Consider the following 9,264-nt stretch of genomic DNA (forward strand, 5'->3'; position numbering starts at 1 on the left):
TGGACCATGCACCCTCTTTATTGAGAATCTTGAAAACATACTGACATGTTAACATCCATCTTTCTGGGCTTCAAACCCACATCTGACTTTTAGTTAACCTATTATTCTTCAGCAAGCCAACGTTCATACTTTCTAGTAACTTTCATAAGGCTTGGTTATTTCTCCAATCTCACATGTTAAAATGCATCTTTTAGGGCAAAATACTTATAGAGATCTTCATTCAAAATCTTTTTGTTGATTTTTTTACTACTTCAATTCGTAGAAGGTGGCCATTTTCTATAATCCTAAATTGTAGTTATGTTTTATTATAGTTACCTACATACTATCTATAATATTTATTTGCCAAAAAAAAGTAATTCATGTGATAGATGTTGTTAGGAACTGAGTGATAATAGTTAGATTTGTCTATGGCCATGCCTCCCTGAACAAGCCCAATCCCGTCTGATCTCAGAAGTTAAGCAGGGTCGGGCCTGGTTAGTGCTTGGATGGGAGACCACCTAGGGAGACCAGGTGCCATAGGCATAAAAAATAAAAAATAAATAAAAAATAAATAAAAGATAAGGGATTGTAAACTGACAAGATCTTTGCAATTTGTGAGGTCAACCAAGGGTTGCCTCACTTAAAAAAAAAAAACTGTCAGATTTGTCTAGTGCTATTAAACTAACCATCCTAAGATCAATCAGGCTTTTTAAAAATTTATTTCTTATTGAGACCGAGTATTCAGAAATCACCTAGCATTTAGCTATTTTGACAACGGAGAAAAAAATGAACCAAAATGGTTAAGGAATAAGTAATATATTTGGTCATATCCTATTCTTCATACTTTAAAAGCTCAGTTTTATTTGGAACCCTCCATATGCTTTGTACCTGTACTGCGTGTGTCCATCATGAACCCCGTAGAGTAGGGTGACCAACCATCGTGATTTTCCTGGGATCGAGAGGTTCCATGAGATGAGAACTTTCATTACGAAAACTGAGAGAGTCCTGGAGAAACTAGGAAGAATTGAGCACTCTGTAAAGGCACAAATAAATATATTGAATACAAATCCCAGGGACTTAAAAGGAATTCTCCAAATGCTTTCCAGCTCCCACTCCCTCTTGTCTTCCTCTTTCTCTTTTCAGCCTTCATGACATAGCTCAACTGTCACTTTCTCTTTAAGCTTTTCCTATTGGTTTCCCCCTCCCAATCACAGAGTTAATTGCCCTTTAAGGCCTCACAGCACTTCATCATGTATTCCCTGACTAATGCTAATTATCTACTTGCTCGGTTCCCCTTCACTAGGCGAGATTCTCAGTGGAACTGACTATACCTTAGTCATAGTACTAACCTCAGTACCTGCCCAGTTTTCGACATTTAGTAATAAGTGTTTACCTGAATAAATAGATAAATAAGAAAAGCATTTTCCTAAACATGTAAGTTTATTAAAATCATAAAATTTAGGATTAAAAAGATCCTATAGATAATCCGGTCCAACTACTCATTGTGATTTGGAATCAGTAGACCTGGAGCCAGAAGACTTTCCCTTATTATCTACATCCCTGAACAAGTAACTAAACCAGTTTGAGTCCATTTTCTTATCTGTGCAAGAGACGTCATACCAATTTTTCTTCAAGATGTTAGCTAGATTAAATAAAATGTTTGTAAGAAAAAGTTTAGAAACCTGAGAATACTAAACAAGTGTCAGGTATTATTATTAATAGTATTAATACTACTATATTATTATTCAGTGAAGAAGAAAAATTGCTATTGTAAGCCTCTACAAAATCTCCTCTAAGTGACCATGCATCTTCTTCTAGAACTTAATCTTTCCGAATGAGGAATTTATCCTGTTCTCTCAACTGTTTATCATGTAACAATTTCATATTTTATTACCACCTCTTTCACTCTTCTCTAAATAGCAGCTAGTCTGTTTGGGTCTCTTAGGCCCAGAATTGAGCACAATAGTCCCAACGTGCTATGAACAGCAATACCTTCTCCTAGATTCTAGACTCCATACATCTGTTAATTAAATCTAGGCACCCTTTAGCTGTTTTAGTGGAAGTCACATCATACTACTGGTCTACATTGAGCCTCGATTAAAAAAGGTAACATAATTCTTCCCATTCATTTTTTCCTTCTTTTTTGTTTGTTTGTTTTTTGTTTTGTTACTTTGACATTCTCTGACACCCAAAGGAAGAGCTGCCTTTTCTGTTCTTGGGAGATTATAAAACTAATGAATGGGAAAGGGTGCAAAAAATATAACAGCAGCGTTTTGCCTTTTTTTTCAGGCCAAGAGTAGAAACTGAATAAATATATATTCTTTGCATTTTCCACTTACGATTGGCGACACCAAGTTTCACTTCCTCACATGCTTGTTTTAAATGTACAATTTTATCTGGCTTTAGGTTTGGAACACTCAGTAATGCTTTGATGCACTGAGACACAGTTCTCACTGAAAGAGCTTTTATTAAGTGGACAGCTAGGGTGTCACAGGCAAGATATTTGCACAGTACATTAATTTATAGAGGAAAAGGTTTCTGTGTAACTTAACCAGCTGAACAGCTATTTCCACTTTACCTGAATAAAGTATTTTCATGTTTTATCACACTAGTTTGCAACTGCAAAAGCTTCACCCAGTTTTTAAGAGTAGCTATGAACTGTCAGGATACATTATTTGGAATGAGGCCTGACAGCTCAAGGCTTGCAAGTAAAATACATTTTATTGTTTAAAAGCATTTCTCTACTACCTCACTTCCATCCCCCACCGCGAGCCCCACCTATCCCATAGACCTTCACAGGCTCCCCTCTCCTGACTCCGAATGAGATTCACTACAAACATTTTGAAATGATTCAGTCCTCACTAAATGACACTGCATGAAGGAAAATCCTAGAGGGGAGTTTTCTTTTCTTATTCAAAATGAATAATGAGAAAGAGCACAGAGTAGTTTTGTATGTGTAAAAGGAACAGATCACATGGGAGACGGTGTGCATGCTGTAGTGTTGGAAGCAAAAAAAAATTAAAAAAAAAATTCTTTTAATTCCTATCCAGTTAATATCCTGAGAAAGACTATTATGTATGCACCCTTGGTGTCTGGAATTTCCTTAAAACATCTAACCTAATAGTGCATCAGGGAAAAAAAAGCATAGCGAAATCCTTTTCTTACAATACTTCCTCATGGAACCTTCTAGTCTTTGAAGCAATCTCAATCAGGTCCCAATTCTGGTGTTTTGGTCTTTGATAGAATTTTGTTTGCCAGAGAAGAGTTTTTCTGGGATCTCTGAAATCACCTTAAAGTTCATACACACCCTTCAGTTCTCCCTTCCATATTTTGGAGGTTGATATTCTAAGGAACATCAGGAGAGGAGTCATGTTAGCCAATGGGCACTCTTCTCCAGAAGTTTATGGCTACCTTTTTCTTACCAGAGTTACATCATGATTGGAGAGGCAGGCTTCTATTCAGAGCATACACTGCTGAAGAGAACAAACTGGGAAAAAATTAACTCACAAATGAAAATCTTTTGTTGTTAATGATATTCTATAATAGAAGCCTAATCTCCTACGTACATTATCATCTGGCAAACTAGTTACACATTTAATAAGGTTTTCCTGTATAAATTATAAATGAAATAAACAATTCTGTCACCATGGTGTGCAATGAATACACCACATGTTATATGTAAATATATTAGTCATCTGCCTTTTGTTTATGTGTCACTGAAATCCATTTTCTTTATGGTGTATTTTCTATTCCCTAGGGGTTCCAACTAAAGTCGTTTCAACCATACACATATCTGCCTTTAAAATGGAATTATGTTGTTATTGTCCTTTTCCTGCCCAGTTTTAATAACACCTGCTTTTGTGCCAGTTTCATTTACTGCTGCAAATTGTAATTCAACAGAGAACAACAACAAAAACAGCAAAAATCCCAACCACCCTAACAGCAAATGTGACTCCAGAAAGGAGCTGTGTGATATATTGGCACAATACAGAAAACATATTGAAACAATTTTTATTCTCATTATTTTTCCCCAAAATTAAATACGCCTCATAAAGCAAGTTTACATATTCTGCATGCTTCTCCCTCTCCCAGCTAAACTCAAACCCTTGGCTTTTAATGAGATAATTTTTTTTAAAACAGAACCAACGGTTCAGCCTTTCTTTCAAGTGGTGGCATTTTTATTTTAAGCAGAGAAGCATAAATGCATGAAGGATGCAAATGTGGGCTCTTTCAATGGCTCACCACAGTGTGACAGCTGTAGATGGGATCAAGACAAAAGCGGTGACTGCTCCAAGAAAATGATGGCTTAGGCATCTCCAGCCCAATCAATAATCTGGCATGTTGAGGTCAATCACTGCATGGCCATATTCAGTCTGAGCCAGTCAAAGATTATTAGTTTGACACCCAGAGGCTATTTCTTTCTGCTGCGGATGGAGAGAGAGCCTGTGTGTGTCTTTTCAGAACCAAATGGAGAAAGTCTAACTATTTATAACAACGGAAGCACTGGCACAGGATTTTCAGAGAAATTCCATATTTGTTAGGAGTAATAACCTACAATATTCTCCAGGCGGAGTAATTCTTCTTCGGAAATTGTCACCAAGCTCATTTTGTGTTTTATTCATTAAAAAAAAAAAAAAAAAAGAAAGTGTTTTAAGCTCCTACTATGCTCCAGGCCCTCTCCTAGGACCTGAGGATACAATCAGAATAAGATAAACTTATGCTCCTAGAGAGCATAAGTTTCTCCTAAGGTGTTAATGCTCTAAATGTTCCCCGCAACTTTCCATTCCCATCCTTCTACATCTCCCGCTCAAATTTTCCACATCTGCTCTTGACAAAGAGAAGAGTGGCAGCTAGATCGTCCTTGCTTTAGATTATTTATCGTGAATAGTATCTGCATCTGGCCAAAGGGAATGGTTAAAACTGAGTTCCAGAAAGCATCTTAATGCTTTATAAACTACCAAGAGGGCAATAAAATTAACCAAAGGGAAGTTATTTCTAACTTGATGTGTTAGTTCCATCTCTGCAGCCCACCGCCTGTCTTTGGGACTCTAACAGGAAACAGTTTGCAGTGAGGAGACCTCCACAGGAATATACAGAATAAGGCTCTTGCCGTCTGATATTTCACGGTCATATTTTACTGTTTCTCCTGGATGACATGCCATAGAGTGTTATAAATCTCAGTTTGTTTATATTCTATGTCTGTATTTGCACTTTGGTGATTATATTTGAATTCATGCAAGATCCTCTTTTTTTTTAAGAACTCAAGCATAATCTTCTCATTAATCCTGTCCTGTTTGTCTGTTATTAATAGGCCACTGTACAATGTATTCTGCTGCAAAACTCCACCAGGCATGACTAATTCAGATAATTAATTTGCTAGAACATTAACACCATCAAATGAGCCTGCTAAACCGGTAAATTTAAAGTAAATTAAACTTAATTTGCAGGTTATTGCAATTAAGTCTGCCTTGTCTTTCTGAGGGATTTCAACATCCTCAGTATTTAAGAGGCAATCATAATGCATGCAAGTGGGCGGGCTTTTGGGCTAATTAACACAAGAGTCTAATCTGCTTTTCAATTAGGGTGGATGTTTATAATGTGCTGGTGACAGTGTTGCGATTCAGAACAGCATAACAGGAGTGCATGGCATAATTATAGCTGAAAAGAAAAGCTCATGCCGGGCCTTTTTAGGGGTTAATGAGACATTGGCAGCTTCCAGCTGAGGAGATCGAGCCAGTTTAGTGTGGCTTCAAGAGGAAACCACCCATAGGGGTTTCCTTTGAAGTGTCAAAAGGTCCCCTTGTTCTGGGTGGCTTATGTTTCATTTGTCTGAGTGGCATATCAAAAATTGATGAGCTGCCAGCAGCAGTCCCTATGACATTAATTCACCAATTGTGTTTCTAATAGTTTCATCCTTAAATAAATTTGGATGATGAGAATGGTAAGGAGAGTCAAGGTTCTGAAAACAATGAGGAGGGCCAGGCTGTCGCAAGGAGTTTATACAGCACAGATAAATGTAGAGGCAGCAAATGGTAAAGACACGCCTGACCTACTACACCCTGGGTTATTAGCTGGGGGAAGACAAAGATGTATTGTGCCTGTGCCTTCTGTTGAACAACAGTCACTCAAAACAGTAATAAAGACGTGGCATTCACTGGCGCTTGGTTGAAACTCTAACTGCACGGGAGAGGAATCTTAGACTGGAACTGCAGAAGACGAAGCTCCTCTGAAAGTGAGACAGACAGCTCCTCAGAAACTCTTAAATAAGTTACCTATACGCCGTAGCAGAGGCTGAGGGGAAATGGCTCAAGAGTAATGTTATGAGATAGTGCCTAGATCTGGGGTAAGGGAATAGATAGTATCGCCTTCATGTCTGCTAGTAAACACAAAGCCGTGGTGGTTTGAGCCTGAGTTTGAAACTGAGTGTGTTGCAGCATACTTGTGGAGCAACTCTCTTCCAGTACCATTGTAGGTACTGAAAGCATGCGCAGAAATTCTACTTCATGTATTTAGATGTTCTGTAGTTATACAATGAAGAAAAGAGAATTTGGAAATAGCTGTATCTGGGATGAAGACCATCTATGACATGCCCAAAAGTTATCTGGGTTGGAATGACCAGCGTCGCACTCTCAAATTGTTTCAGTGAGCAAATGAAAAGTAGAGATATCAAAACCCATGCAAAAATAAAGTTTCTTACCACCATGGGGCTATATATTTTTTTAAACAATACCAAATTATCTATGATGATTATAAAGAACATTCCAAAGGTGGCCCTTCCTTTGGTCTCCCAGTAACGTGAATGAAGTACATGGTAGCTGGGCAAAACACCACCATTTCATAGATGTGAATGAAGCAATCAAATAATTTATTCAAGTTAACTTGAGGAAATATTAATCTAATCATCCAAGTGAATTTTAAAAATTTCCTAAACTAGATGTGTTATGTAGGTATAGCCAAAGTAAGTCATGGCAGATATTGCTGAATAAATTCATTCATTCATTTACTCTTTGAGCGTATGTTATGTGCCAAACACTGCATACCGAGGCTAAGGCAATGAACAGAACAGATGATATTCCTCTATTCATGGAGATTACACATAGTAAACAGGAAACCATCAGTTATTGGTAAACTCAGTGATGACAATAAAGCAGGTTAATGTTATAGAAGAATCTCGAGCACTACTTTAAACTGTTTGTTTAAAGAAAGCTTTTGCAAGGAAGTGACACGTCAGCTGAGACCAAAATGAGACTGAAAGTTTTAAGTTAATGACCTAGTTTTTAGTTTCCAATGATCATTTTGGCTGATATCTGGAAAATAGAAGTAGAAGGGTGTGACAGTCTAAGAATGGAAGCAATGAGATCATTTAGAAGATTATTAATGTTATCCAGAAGCTATCACCCAGTCAGTCCAATCTCTTGGATTCAAAATATGATTTAGAGGTAGATTCCACAAGTCTTGCTGTACAGGACATTGAAATTTAAAATAAATTATTAGACATTTACATGGTAATGTCAAGTTGGAAGTTGGATATATGAGTCTGGAAATTAAAAGTGACACCAGAGCTAAAGATATAGAATAGTGAGGAGTCATTCTGAAATTGGTATTCAAAAACATGGACTGGCTGATTGCCCCTGATAGAGTATTACGTGTAAAGTAGAGAAGGAGTCCCAGGATAAAGTTACACAGAAAGGGAGACGCTCACAAAGGAGACAGAGCCGAATGACCACTAAGGTAGGAAACAAACAAATAAACATGGATATGAAGGAGGGTGATACTGGAAACAACAGAAAACGTTTCAAGGGAGAGGGAACAGTCAGCTGTATTGAATTCTAATGTGAAGTTGCATAAGATGAAAAGAGACAAATGTTCATTGGATTTAGCATCCTGGAGGTCAATAGTGACCTTGACTGGAGCCATTTTAATAATGTGTGGGGCCAGAAGGAAGCCTGGTTGGGGCCTGTTGAGGAAAGAATGTGAGATGAAGAAGTTTGATTGTGAAAAAAATGGAATTGTGGCCTAAGTGGGAATATGAGAGCCAAGAAGATAGTTTTAAATACGGGAGAGAGCATGTGTGCATGCTGATAGCAATGATCCAGGAAAGAGAGAAACATTAATTATAGAAGGGGGCAAGGGGAGGGCATGAGATCCAGTGCACACAAGGAAGGCCTGGCCTTTGTTGAATGTGGAAGCCCTTCTACTCGACAACTAAAGGAGAGTCGTGCCTGGCATATTTCACTCAGCCTAATGTCCTCAAGGTTCATGCATTCTGTTGCATGTTACAGACTTTCCTTCTTTTTAAAGGCTGAATAATATTTCATTGTGTATGTATATATATAGCATTTTCTTTATCCATTCATCTGCTGATGGACATTTAGGTTGTTTCAACATCATGGCTATTGTGAATAGTGCTACAATAAACATAGGAGTGCTAATATATCTTCAAGATCTTGATTTCAATTAGTTTGAATAAATACCCAGAAGTCACATTGCTGTATCATTTAGTAGTTCTATTTTTAATTTTTTGAGCAAATTCTATTCTGTTTTTTATACACCTAGAGTTTGTTAAGAGGGTAGATTTCATGTTAAATATTCTAATGGCATAAAATAACAAAATAAAATAAAATAAATAATAAAATAAAATAAAATAAAATAAAATAAAATAAAATAAAATAAAATAAAATAAAATAAAACAAAGTAAAACAAAACAGGAGAATCCAAGTGTGGGGAGAGATGCAGGCAGGGGAGCTTGAGTGAAATAGTCATTAAGAACAAAAGCAACCAATATTAAATTAGGTCCAATTCATTGTTTAATTGCAAATATGTTTATTATGAGGTAACATATAGTCATTAGAGAAAAAAAAATGGAAAATGCAGAAAAGCAAAAGGAAACCATCACCCATAACCTGCAGAATAAATAATACGATGGTCTAACAGCGAAGGAAATAGGGAACAGGGTGGGAGGTTTATTTCTCTAAGGAAATCCCACGATGAGACTTGAAAAAGAAGGTCTTTATCTGGCCTACAGGGATCTATATCCAGGATAAATAAAGAAAAAGTTCATTTGTACTGGATCTGTGACCAAAAGTTACCTGTGGGCTTATGCTTTGTGTTAATCTCCATCATCCTCAGTATTTCTTAGGGGGTTCCTGTCTTAGTGGTCTGTCATAGAATGTGTTCTTGATTTAAGAACATTCTTAATTTCCTTAAGTTCCAAGCCCTCTTACAATTATACTAAATATTATGTGAATAATATAGAGGTTTTCATTCTTTTTCAAGAAAGAAATT

At 36.9% G+C, this 9,264-nt stretch overlaps 1 pseudogene; it reads left to right on the forward strand.

The window, feature by feature from the left end:
- Positions 1-403: 403 nt before the first annotated feature.
- On the forward strand, positions 404-522 carry LOC120622357 (uncharacterized; annotated as a pseudogene).
- Positions 523-9,264: the final 8,742 nt, after the last annotated feature.

This window comes from Pteropus medius, unplaced genomic scaffold, assembly GCF_902729225.1.
Source record: "Pteropus medius unplaced genomic scaffold, Ma_sr-lr_union100, whole genome shotgun sequence".
Taxonomy (NCBI): Eukaryota; Metazoa; Chordata; class Mammalia; order Chiroptera; family Pteropodidae; genus Pteropus; species Pteropus medius.